General features: G+C 37.4%; 1 pseudogene; it reads right to left on the bottom strand.

Annotated features, from left to right (window-relative positions):
- Positions 1-12,698: 12,698 nt before the first annotated feature.
- Positions 12,699-14,070, bottom strand: LOC149560452 (SNF1-related protein kinase catalytic subunit alpha KIN10 pseudogene; annotated as a pseudogene).
- Between the last annotated feature and the right edge of the window lie 295 nt (positions 14,071-14,365).

Raw genomic sequence — 14,365 nt, 5'->3', positions numbered from 1 at the left:
ACATGTGTCAAACTTGGATAAGCCACCACATTCTGAACACTTCTCATTTAAGCAAGCATTTTTATAGAAGGAACAACCATCAACTCTACGACATAAGAGTTGATCTAACAAGTCTCTTGATGATTTTGGAAGCCCACTAGCCCCACAATCCTCCAACATTTCTTTACTATGCAAAGTAGAACGGATGGAGCATAATAGTTCATGGTGCATAGAAAACTCAACATGATATTTGCAACAACATGTATTTCAAATTTTGAGTGGCACACAATAAAATGGCTTCAAAGATTCAAAAGCCCTTTGTGATATATGAACACTTGGATGACTCTCTCTAAATTGTTTGAACAACATAGTTTGACTTACCTCCAAATAGTGTTTAGGATGTGGCGTGCGGTCTCTGATGCCAATTCTCAACTTTAAGACATCTTTAGCATTGGGTGATACTCGTGAGTTAGAGTGCCAAAATTGTATAATTTCTTCCTTCACATCGTCGGATAGCTTCTTATCAAAACGTGGAATTCTCCCACCAAATGCCCATGTTTCATTTTGAAGAGGATCATCAATTTTCTCTCATCGACTAAGTGCTCTTCTCAAAGTAGTACGATTTAGATTCAAATCAATACAAGTTTGTCTCATATATCTACCCTTTCTCAAATGATGACTTACCAAAGAGGTTGTAATAACCCTTCGAGCAGCTCTATTATCCTTCTCTCTGCTATTTTTCCCAACGGTATTGAGAGCACTGAAAAGATTCTTCACAATAATGGCATTTCTTTTCAACTTTTTATTGACACGAATTTTCAATTTGGAAAGCATAGGTCTCATCTTTTGCATCTTTAATAAGTGCATGAAAAGCTGACATTGCTCTACCACTGTCTTGTTGCCGAAAAACATCTGATATAGTATTGAAGCCCATAACCGAATGGTTCTTTCTGATTTTTTTCTTTCCAAACTAGTCATAATCGTTTCATCAATTTCAATTATCCATTTTGGTGTTTTAGAACCTTCATGTCGATTATAATTAGGAGATATGTAAGGTTCTTGTGCATTAAGTTCCTGTGCATTATCATCTTCGACATGGTCAATTATGCAATTTGGATTATGACTTGGTGGCATTTCTTCTTCAAAATTTTCAATCTCTACATTTTCAATTTCCACATTGTCATTTTCAATAGGTACATTTTCATTCCCCAACTGTACATTTTCATTATCTGACTCTATGATTTCACCTTCTATTAATTCATCTTCAACTTGATTGATATTTAGCATACCTTGTCTTTTTTTTCGGTGTTTCATTTTGTCCTTTTCCCTATATGCTGCAATGTCTTCATTGGATATCTTCCTTTTACGTTTATTCTTTCGACGATTGCTGCTCCCCATTCAGATGACAAATTCGAACACCTAAGGTTATATTTTCGAATTCTTTTCAAATGGTTGGGCCCCAAAACATGACTTTTTACAAATCCCGTGAAAAAAAAGGTAAAAAGGTAATGTTGTCGGGTCTGTAGGGACAGTCAAATATTTGAAATTGATGCCAGTATAATCGGATATCCGATATAGGAAAAGGACTTTTGGGGGGAAAACTTGCTAAGGTTTCCCTCCTTTGCCACAATAATATTAATATTATGAAAATATTTGGAGGCAAACGACTTTAATTTATAACTAAGTTAATAGTATATTAGTATTAGTATAAAATATCAATAATATTAATATAAAATAGTATTAATATACCTATAGTATCAATATTATTATTATACCTATAATAGTATTAATATTATTAATATAGATATAATAGTGTAAATATATAGTGTTTATTTATATTAAGCTACAATATATAGTATTAATATATATTATTATTATAGCTATAATAGTATTATTATTATTACTATACATATAATAATATTAATATTTAGTGTTTATTTATATTATAATTATTATCCTAAAATAGTATAAATAGTATATCCTAAAATATTACGTTATATATACTAAAATATTGCGTTATTATATAGATATATTAATAACATATATATTAATATAATAATATTTACAATATATATTATATTTAATAAAAATATTACTTTGTTATATATATATTATATTATTATACATATTAATATAATAATATATAATACAAAGAAGGTCGTCATTTAATGGGTCAAAGGGGGTCATAGGTCACCCTATGACCCCCTTTGACCCATATGAATGACTCAACTATGTCCCTAGGGGTCCTAGCACCCCTAGGGACATACGTCGTCGTTTAATGGATCAAAGGGGGTCATAGGTCACCCTATGACCCCCTTTGACTCGTATGAACGATTCAAATATGTCCCTAGGGGTCCTAGGACCCTTAGGGACATATGTCGTCATTTAATGGGTCAAAGAGGGTCATAGGTCACCCTATGACCCCTTTTGACCCATATTACCCATTCGAATATGTCCCTTGGGGTCCAAGGACCCCTACGGACATATGTCGTCGTTTAATGAGTCAAAGAGGGTCATAGATCACCCTATGACCCCCTTTGACCCATAATACCCATTCGAATATGTCCCTAGGGGTCCTAGGACCCCTAGAGACATATTTCGTCGTTTAATGGGTCAAAGGGGGTCATAGGTCACCCTATGACCCCCTTTGACCCATATTACCCATTCGAATATGTCCCTAGGGGTCCTAGGACCCCTAACGACATATCTCGTCGTTTAATGGGTCAGAGAGGGTCATAGGTCACCCTATGACCCCCTTTGACCAATTATACCCATTCGAATATGTCCCTAGGGGTCCTAGGACCCCTAAAGACACATATCGTCATTTAATGGGTCAAAGAGGGTCATAGGTCACCCTATGACCCCCTTTGACACATATTACCCATTCAAATATGTCCCTAGGGGTCCTAGGACCCCTAAAGACATATATCGTCATTTAATGGGTCAAGAGGGTCATAGGTCACCCTATGATCCCCTTTGACCCATATGTACGATTCAAATATGTCCCTACGGGTCCTAGGACCCCTAGAGACATATGTCGTCATTTAAAGGGTCAAAGAGGGTCATAGGTTACCTTATGACCCCATTTGACCCATATTACCCATTCGAATATGTCCCTAGGGGTCCTATGACCCCTAGGAACATATGTCATCATTTAATGCTATGACCCCCTTTGACTCATATGAACGATTCAAATATGTCCCTAGGGGTCCTAGGACCCCTAGGGACATATGTTGTCGTTTAATGGGTCAAAGGGGGTCATAGGTCACCCTATGACCCCCTTTGACCCATATGAACGATTGGAATATGTCCCTAGGGTCCTAGGACCCCTAGGGACATATGTCGTCGTTTAATGGGTCAAAGAGGCTCATAGGTCACCCTATGACCCCATTTGACCCATATTACCCATTCGAATATGTCCCTTGGGGTCCGAGGACCCCTAGGGACATATGTCGTCGTTTAATGGGGTCAAAGAGGGTCATAGGTCACCCTATAACCCCCTTTGACCCATAATACCCATTCGAATATGTCCCTAGGGGTCCTAGGACCCCTAGAGACATATGTCGTCGTTTAATGGGTCAAAGGGGTCATAGGTCACCCTATGACCCCCTTTGACCCATATTATCCATTCGAATATGTCCCTAGGGGTCCTAGGACCCCTAGCGACATATCTTGTCGTTTAATGGATCAGAGAGGGTCATAGGTCACCCTATGACCCCCTTTGACCCATATTACCCATTCGAATATGTCCCTAGGGGTCCTAGGACCCCTAGAGACATATATCATCGTTTAATGGGTCAAAGAGGTTCATAGGTCACCCTATGACCCCCTTTGACCCATATGTACGATTCAAATATGTCCCTAGGGGTCCTAGGACCCCTAGAGACATATGTCATCATTTAAAGGGTCAAAGAGGGTCATAGGTTACCCTATGACCCCATTTGACCCATATTACCCATTCGAATATGTCCCTAGGGGTCATAGGACCCCTAGGGACATATGTCGTTGTTTAATGCATCAAAGGGGGTCATAGGTCACCCTATGACCCCCTTTGACTCATATGAACAATTCAAATATGTCCTTAGGGGTCCTAGGACCCCTAGGGACATATGTTGTCATTTAATGGGTCAAAGGGGGTCATAGGTCACCCTATGACCCCCTTTGACCCATATGAACGATTGGAATATGTCCCTAAGGTCCTAGGACCCCTAGGGACATATGTCATCATTTAATGGGTCAAAGAGGGTCATAGGTCACCCTATGACCCCATTTGACCTATATTACCCATTCGAATATGTCCCTTGGGGTCTGAGGACCCCTAGGGACATATGTCGTCATTTAATGGGTCAAAGAGGGTCATAGGTCACCCTATGACCCCTTTTGACCCATATTACCCATTCGAATATGTCCCTAGGGGTCCTAGGATCCCTAGAGACATATATCATCGTTTAATGCGTCAAGAGGGTCATAGGTCACCCTCTGACCCCCTTTGACCAATATGAACGATTCGAATATGTCTCTAGGGGTCCTAGGACCCCTAGAGACATATGTCATCGTTTAATGGGTCAAAGAGGGTCATAGGTTACCCTATGACCCCATTTGACCCATATTACCCATTCGAATATGTCCCTAGGGGTCCTAGCACCCTTAGGGACATATGTCATCGTTTAATGGGTCAAAGAGGGTCATAGGTCACCCTATGACCCCCTTTGACCCATATTACCCATTCGAATATGTTCCTAGGGGTCCAAGGGCCCCTAGAGACATATATCATCGTTTAATGGGTCAACAGGGTCATAGGTCACCCTATGACCCCCTTTCACCGATATGAACAATTCGAATATGTCCCTAGGGGTCCTAGGACCCCTAGAGACATATGTCATCGTTTAATGGGTCAAAGAGGGTCATAGGTTACCCTATGACCCCATTTGACCCATATTACCCATTCGAATATGTCCCTAGGGGTCCTAGGACCCCTAGGGACATATGTCATCGTTTAATGGGTCAACGGGGGTCATAGGTCACCCTATGACCCCCTTTGACTCATATGAACGATTCAAATATGTCCCTAGGGGTCCTAGGATCCCTAGGGACATATGTCATTGTTTAATGGGTCAAAGGGGGTCATAAGTCACCCTATGACCCCCTTTCACCCATATGAACCATTCAAATATGTCCCTAGGGTCCTAGGACCCCTCGGGACATATGTCTTTGTTTAATGGGTCAAAGAGGGTCATAGGTCACCCTATGACCCCCTTTGACCCATATTACCCATTCGAATATGTCCATAGGGGTCCTAGGACCCCTAGGGACATATGTCATCGTTTAATAGGTTAAAGAGCGTCATAGGTCACCCTATGACCCCCTTTGACCCATATTACCCATTCGAATATGTCCCTAGGGGTCCTAGGACCCCTACAGACATATATCGTCGTTTAATGGGTCAAGAGGGTCATAGGTCACCATATGACCCCCTTTGACCCATATGAACGATTCGAATATGTCCCTAGGGGTCCTAGGACCCCTAGAGACATATGTCATCATTTAATAGGTCAAAGAGGGTCATAGGTTACCCTATGACCCCATTTGACCCATATTACCCATTCGAATATGTCCCTAGGGGTCCTAGGACCCCTAGGGACATATGTCATCGTTTAATGGGTCAAAGGGGGTCATAGGTCACCCTACGACCCCCTTTGACTCATATGAACGATTCAAATATGTCCCTAGGGGTCATAGGACCCCTAGGGACATATGTCGTCGTTTAATGAGTCAAAGGGGGTCATAGGTCACCCTATGACCCCCTTTGACCCATATGAACGATTTGAATATGTCCCTAGGGTCCTAGGACCCCTAGGGACATATGTCATCGTTTAATGGGTCAAAGAGGGTCATAGGTCACCCTATGACCCCCTTTGACCCATATTACCCATTCGAATATGTCCCTTGGGGTCTGAGGACCCCTAGGGACATATGTCATTGTTTAATGGGTCAAAGAGGGTCATAGGTCACCCTATGACCCCCTTTGACCCATATTACCCATTCGAATATGTCCCTAGGGGTCCTAGGACCCCTAGAGACATATATCGTCGTTTAATGGGTCAAGAGGGTCATAGGGTGACCTATGACCCCCTTTGACCCATATGAAGGATTCGAATATGTCCCTAGGGGTTTTAGGACCTCTAGAGACATATGTCATCGTTTAATGGGTCAAAGAGGGTCATAGGGGTAACCTATGACCCCATTTGACCCATATTACCCTTTCAAATATGTCCTTAGGGATCCTAGGACCCCTAGGGACATATGTCGTCGTTTAATGTGTCAAAGGGGGTCATAGGTCACCCTATGACCCCCTTTGACCCATATGAACAATTTGAATGTCCCTAGGGTCCTAGGACCCATAGGGACATATGTCGTCGTTTAATGGGTCAAGGAGGGTCATAGGTCACCCTATGACCCCCTTTGACCCATATTACCCATTCAAATATGTCTCTTGGGGTCCAAGGAGATATGTCATCGTTTAATGGGTCAAAGAGGGTCATAGGTCACCCTGTGACCCCCTTTGACCCATATTACCCATTCGAATATGTCCCTAGGGGTCCTAGGACCCCTAGAGACATATATCGTCGTTTAATGGGTCAAGATGACCTATGACCCCCTTTGACCCATATGTACAATTCGAATATGTCCCTAGGGGTCCTAGGACCCCTAGGGACATATGTCGTTGTTTAATGGGTCAAAGAGGGTCATAGGTCACCCTTTGACCCCCTTTGACCCATATGAACGATTCGAATATGTCCCTAGGGGTCCGAGGACCCCTAGGGACATATGTCGTCGTTTAATGGGTCAAAGAGGGTCATAGGTCACCCTATGACCCTCTTTGACCCATATGAACGATTCGAATATGTCCCTAGGTGTCTGAGGACCCCTAGGAACATATGTCGTCATTTAATGGGTCAAATAGGGTCATAGGTTACCCTATGACCCCATTTGACCCATCTTACCCATTCGAATATGTCCCTAGGGGTCCTAGGACCCCTAGGGACATATGTCTTCGTTTAATGGGTCAAAGGGGGTCATAGGTCACCCTATGACCCCCTTTGACCCATATGAACAATTCGAATATGTCCCTAGCGGTCCTAGGACCCTTAGAGAAATATGTCGTTGTTTAATGAGTCAGAGAGGGTCATAGGTCACCCTATGACCCCTTTTGACCCATATTACCTATTCGAATATGTCCCTAGGGGTCCTAGGACCCCTAGAGACATATATCGTCGTTTAATGGGCCAAAGAGGGTCATAGGTCACCCTATGACCCCCTTTGACCCATATGAACGATTGAAATATGTCCCTAGGGGTCTTAGGACCCCTAGGGACATATGTCGTCGTTTAATGGGTCAAAGAGGGTCATAGGTCACCCTATGACCCCCTTTGACCCATATTACCCATTCGAATATGTCCCTAGAGGTCCTAGGACCCCTAGGGACATATGTCATCGTTTAATGGGTCAAAGGGGGTCATAGGTCACCCTATGACCCCCTTTGACCCATATGAATGATTTGACTATGTCCCTGGGGGTCCTAGGACCCCTAGGGACATATGTCATCATTTAATGGGTCAAAGGGGGTCATAGGTCACCCTATGACCCCCTTTGACCCATATGAACGATTCGACTATGTCCCTAGGGGTCTTAGGACCCCTAGGGACATAATTCATCGTTTAATGGGTGACCTATGACCCCCTTTGACCCATAATACCCATTCGAATATGTCCCTAGGTGTCCTAGGACCCCTAGAGACATATGTCGTCGTTTAATGGGTCAAAAGGGGTCATAGGTCACCCTATGACCCCCTTTGACCGATATGAACGATTCGGCTATGTCCCTGGGGGTCTTAGGGACATATGTCATCATTTAATGGGTCAAAAGGACCCCCTTTGACCCATTAAAAGACGACATATGTCCCTAGGGGTCCTATGACCCATAGAGACATATATCGTCGTTTAATGGGTCAAAGAGGGTTATAGGTCACCCTATGACCCCGTTTGACTCTTATATATTAATAATATACATATATATATTAATAATATAAATATAAATATAATAATATATATATATACACATATACATATTACATTATTATATTTAATGAAAATATTACATTATTATATAAATATATTAATAACATACATATTAATATAATAATATTTTTAATATATATTATATTTAATAAAAATATTACGTTGTTATATAAATATTATATTATTATACATATTAATATAATAATATATAATATGTATATTACATTTAATGAAAATATTACGTTATTGTATATATTAATAACATACATATTAATATAATAATATATAATACGTATTTTATATATATATAAATTACGTTATTATATTTAGTAAAAATAATAATAATATATATTATATTTATAGATTGTAATAAGATTAACATAAGATATTATTATATATTACTAGATTATATCTTGTGTGTTTACATTACGTTATTATATATATATATAATATATTAAAATATGCCTTTACATATTAATATAAGTGAAATAATTTAAAAATAAAAAACTAGAACGTTTAAATCGAATTTCCCTCCAAAATTTGAAGATTTTTGGAATTTGACTACCGAGCCATATCGGATATCCAATGTCAAATCGGATATCCGATCAGGCTTGGTATTTACCAAGCCTGCCCGGTCAACCCCAAAGACGTGTTTATAGAGAGTTTTAGTGATACTCAAACTTTGGGTAGCCGTCTAACAATGTTATTTTGATTGAAATTGAATGAAACGAAATGGGTTTTTTAATATCACTCTCTAGATTCCATCAATATAATTTCTGTCAAATTCTGAGTTCGATATGTATTTATTAGTTAATTATCAATGAAGATTATTGTAAAGTGTTGATTGACATACTGAATGAAAAATAGCTATAACTTTCAAACGGTATAACATTTTTTAAATCTAAAAGTTGCGTCACATTCTATACTTCGCTTAGTATAAGAAAAAAACAAAAAATGAAAAATTTGATCAAATTTTCTATTAGTTAGGGTGGTCAAACACGGGACTTTTTGTAATCCAAAAAAGTTTTGGTAGAAAATTCATATTTAATTATTTATTTGGAATAAAAATATCAAAAAATATGCGTCACATCCGGGCATGAGTCTAGTTTTCATATCTATAATTATATTAAAAAATATTATGATTTGATTTTGATTAAGGTGGTCAGACATACACCTACTTTTTATTTTCGCCCTTAAATTTTCTTAGTACTGCATTAAAATTCAAACTTTTGACCAATCAATTATTTTTTTCTCCTGATAAGGCCTAGTAGTTTAGAAACTACATTCAATTTTCTACAAATTATTTTCTTACAACTTTTTGATATAAAGTCCATAACCACTTCAAAATTATGTGTCAAGTTGACATAAACCTGATTTGTTGATTTTTCACTGCCACTTAAGGCCATAGTTTGGTACACCATGATCTTGCACATACCCAAATGATACAAGAGTTCCAGAATATAACCCATGACAAGGGTATACATATGGTGGAAAATGCAAATATTTTATTATTACCCAATTGGGATATTGTTGATGCCTTAATTTTTAATTCTATGTCAAATAATTTAGGATTATAGGATCTAGATAAAGAGGAATTATTGGGAACAACATTCAGTAATGATCAAGCTACCCTTGTTATGTGGTCACTAAGAAGAGGATCCAGGAATACTTCATCACAGCCTGGTGATTCAGGACTAACAGGGAGTATCATTGTGAGGAGGGTCACTGATACTTCAAATGTACAGGTAGCCCACATGAATGTGGATTATTCTAAATTTTCCTTGGCCACTACAGAAAGAGAAGAAAAGGAAATGACTGATTTGCAGAGTAAGTATGAAATAGTGGTGGATGCCCACAATCAAGAAGTAAAAAAGAGAATTGAGCTGGAAAATAGGGTATCTCAATTGGAGAATATACTTGGGAAAAGGAAGGTGGGAGAATCCAGTACACTTAGAATTGCATACCCTTCATAGTCATTTGTTGGATCAACCCCTATCATTAAAATACCTGACACCCCTGAAAGGCCCCAATTCTATACTGCAGAGGACTTTGAAGCAGAAAAAACCAAATTACATGAGTTGCAGATAGAATTTAGAAATCAACAGGAAGAAAAATTGAAGCAGGGTGTGGTATATTTGAGGGATAAAATACAATTATCAACCTTTTATGATCAGTTGACAAGAATTGTAACCCTCATGGATGAGTTGAATAGAGAAAAGGATGGACTGACTTTTCTTGCGCAGAAATGGAGGGAGAGAAATAATGATATTACAATCATATGTATATCTGCAATCCAAATGCCTTATCATCAAGTTGAGAAGATTTTTGATTTATTAAATAAGCTAGAGAATTTTGATGATAAAAGAGATTCTTTACAGAGAAGATTAACACTCTATTTTTCCAAATATATTGCTGAAAAATTCACCCTATTTCATTGTGCTTTAGAATCTATTGATACAGTAAAGGAAAAGGAAAAATGGAAAAGGGAGATGGATGAGTTATTCAATGAAAGAATAATAAACATCATCAGTGAGACTGGCCATTGGTTTTGGGCAAAGACAAATGAAGAGCTAGTAAAAATAGAGTTGTTTTATACTGCTATAAGAAAAGAATTTGATGATTTAGAAGAAAGTGCAAATTCTTTAATAAAGATACAAAGAGAAGCTCTAAGTTTTGATTGGCCAGATGACGATGCTTTTAATAAATGGAAAAATCAATTTATTGAACAGATGTCAGGAGACAATGAGGAAGAAGATGCAAAAGTAACAGTTACCCTTGTAATTAGTAATGAAGACATGGAAGATCCCCAGATTAAAGTGAGTTTGCAGGTAACAGAAGATGATATATCACTTTTAGACCCCATGGTTATGTACTTTGAAGATGAAGAATGATTATAAGATCATATCATATTTCTTGTCTCAACAACTAAGAAGCATAACAGAAAGGGACCCACCAAGGAATGTTTGTTGTAATTAACCTTTCTGTTATTTTGTTCTTGTCTTTTTGACAGAATTGTAGGTGAGTGCCTTTTCTTTTAGAAGGACACCTGTCATTTGTCTTTAGCCTGAAGCTTGTTGCATCTCACACTATTTAAGTGAGATCCCAAGGCTAAAGAATGGTCCGAATTCTGTTTTTACTAAGTATTGTGCTTAGTCTTGTTTTTTGTCCAAATTTGGAAAGCAAGTTTGTAATGTATTTCTCTGTCAAATTCTCTGAGAATACATGAATGTAGAATGAGCTGTGTTTCTTTTCTGAAGGCCATTCTGAGTCTATTGTAAAGGATATACCATTTTCAAAGGAAATGAATACAAATTATGAACTGTCCCCATATTAGTTCTTTCTGAATTTTGTCTCCTTTTAAATACTTAGCTACCTTGATGTTGTATGAGTAAAAGCTTGTGCAATTGATTGCAATCTAGTAGGGTTGTATATCCATTTATCATTTTTGTTAATTCAATGGATTCAATAAAGGCTTTGATGAATGTGATGAGATTTCTTAGGTATTGAAAAGGATTTTGAATGATAAATTCTGATAAGAATTGCTGATAGAATTTGTTGTAAAGCAACAAATTAGATCTAAGAATTTGCTATAGACTCTGAACCCAAATGGATTAGGCACTGATCAAGTTATTTCAGCTGAAGGAGAAGCATATTATAACTAGTTATTCAAATGCATCATCAAATCAAATTTTACTTTTATTTCCTATAGATCTTCAAAGTTGGCCAGCACTTGTCTGCATGGAATGTTTTAGCTTTAGTTAGCCATTGTTGTTGAAAACATCTGCAGATCTATAGAAGAATTCTTGGCCATATCTGTTTATGGGATGTGTTTACCAAATTAGTAAGAATTATGTATATTTTTGAGGATCTTGAAATGAGAATCAAAATGAAACAAAAAATAATCCTCATACAGTTGTTCCAGTTTTGAACCATCCCTGGGTACACCCGCCCTAGTTTTGCAGAGCCAAAATAGCAGAAAACCATCTGTGGTTTTGTTTGAAGTTGGGTCCTAGTACTTTGCATATGCAATTGTTAATGAGAATTGGCTAGTCTTTAGGTTGTGTATGTATTGTTATCCAGGTATTAAGCCTTTTGTCGCTTAGTAGTTTTAGTACTTTTTAAAAAAAACACCAACAACATGTTTGAGTACTTGGTCCTACTAAAAGATTTAAAAGCATTGTTGTTGCTTTCCTTCATGACTAGACCTTGTACTCTCTGGAATGCCAAGCATGCCCATCCCCTGGAAAATAAGCAGCGAGATGCTTAATCTAAGCATGTCACTTCAATATATACATAAACTAGAATGCACAAGGAACAACGGGTGAAAACAATAGCGGTGGCCAAGAAAAGAAAACAAATGAAATTTACATCTTCCCGACTGGAAAGGAAAACAACCTCTATCCAGTTTCAAAGGGCCTGACATGTACTAAAATCAGCTAATTACATTTGCATTTTACTTCTAAAACTATTTAAAAAGCCCAAAAAAATTGTGAAACAAAATGTCATTCATAGGTTAGGAAACATTAGCACAAAATTGATTTTCATATAATACCCTGTCCAACTTCACATGAACAATACCAGTAATTATGTATCTTATAGGAAAAAAGGCCTAAAATAGAGATACACAACAAACCTTTCATATTATGATTCACCAGATTTAAGAAAGAGTGAATGAGGCCCTTGAATCCGGTGAAGATGAAGAAGATATTTATCTTCTCTAGTCTTGTAGAGTTGCACTTCAAACTTGACAACATTTAGTAATAATCTAGAACTCATACCATCATTTTCTATTATGTTTTGAAAAATATGGTTTTTTTGGTTATTGCAAAGGAATTAATATTTTTAATTCGATATGGAAGCCACCTATATTTGATATTGTAATATCTAATCTTCTTCCATCCAAGATCCAATTCTTGAAGTGCTTTGAGAACATCTATCATTATCTCCCAAGGATGTTCTCTTGACTGAAGCCCTAATGCCCATTTCCTCTCAACTAGAAATTGGGATCTTGAAGCACTTCCCTAATAATAAAAAGTAGGAATTTTGTGTCTCACTATCAAAACTAGATTATCATTGGTTATAAAATGTATCATGTTTTCCTTTGCGTCTTAAAACTCAACCCTAAGGTAGCCACTCGAAATACAACATCCATTGTCTAGCATTAGATAATATGCAACTGTACCCTCATTCTGAATTTTGGTTCCGAGAGTGTCTACTCAAACCTCATTTTTATCACTTCCTAGAGAATTTCTTCATCAATCTTCTTTGCCTGTTGAACTATATCTAGATGGAAAAAAAAAACTAATAGTGGAAGTTTTCCTAAAACTAGAGATGACAAATGACTTGGTAGTGTGTAAATTCCACCCTTAATATTCTTGAAGAGATTTTTAATATTCTCATCATCAAAGGTAAACTACCATAAAGAAGTACATAGTATATAACTCCATAACTCCATACATCCAACTCAAGCCCCACATATAGTTTACCTGAGATAACCTCAGGTTCAGCATAATTTGGGCTTACAAATTTTTCTTAAGAAATTGTTCAACATGCATAGCATTTCTTAGACCAAAATGTATAATCTTAACATTACATTTTGAATCTAGGAACAAGTTCCCTAGCTTAAGATCACAATGGATTACCATGTTTTTGTGGCAATATTCATTACCTGATATAATCTGCTGGAAGAAGCATCAGATCTCATCCTCTTGTATTCAACGTTTCTCAATAATAGAATCAAAGGATTCCCCACACTTGACATTTTCCATGAAAGAAAATATATCTGATGGAGTTTCAACAACCTCATATAGGTGTATGATATGGGGATGCACGAATAGTCTCAAAATTTTGACTTATCCTTACACTTTTTCCTCCATCTACATGTTTCCTATCTTCTTGAGATTACGGATCCTCATGGAAACCTTATACCTGTCAAAGTATATTATGCAATATTTACTTTCCTAAAAGAGACAATTCTAAGCATCTTTCCAAGCTTGCAATTTGGTAAATACATCTACAAATTTCTGCTACCTTGAGATAATACTTCCATTTTTATTCAGCTAAAACATTTCCAATCAAAAGTTTAATATCAATTTCAAAATAGTATGCCTAATTTATTATTGGAATGAACAATAAGTTGATATTGATGCACTGATATGATTGTAGTTATTGTGCATAGAGAGCATCCTAGTGTGATTCCATCATTATGAAAACATGACACACTAAATAGTCAAAATTTACTCATGACTCAACAAAAAATAAGGGGAAATTTTCCCATAACTACATCAAACACAACTTTGAATAACCAA

The sequence above is a fragment of the Cupressus sempervirens genome, chromosome 4 (genome assembly GCF_028749045.1).
Source record: "Cupressus sempervirens isolate cs-2001-9-10 chromosome 4, ASM2874904v1, whole genome shotgun sequence".
NCBI lineage: Eukaryota > Viridiplantae > Streptophyta > Pinopsida > Cupressales > Cupressaceae > Cupressus > Cupressus sempervirens.
Note: the sequence above shows the minus strand (reverse complement) of the source record. Positions and strands in the feature narration are given on the sequence as shown.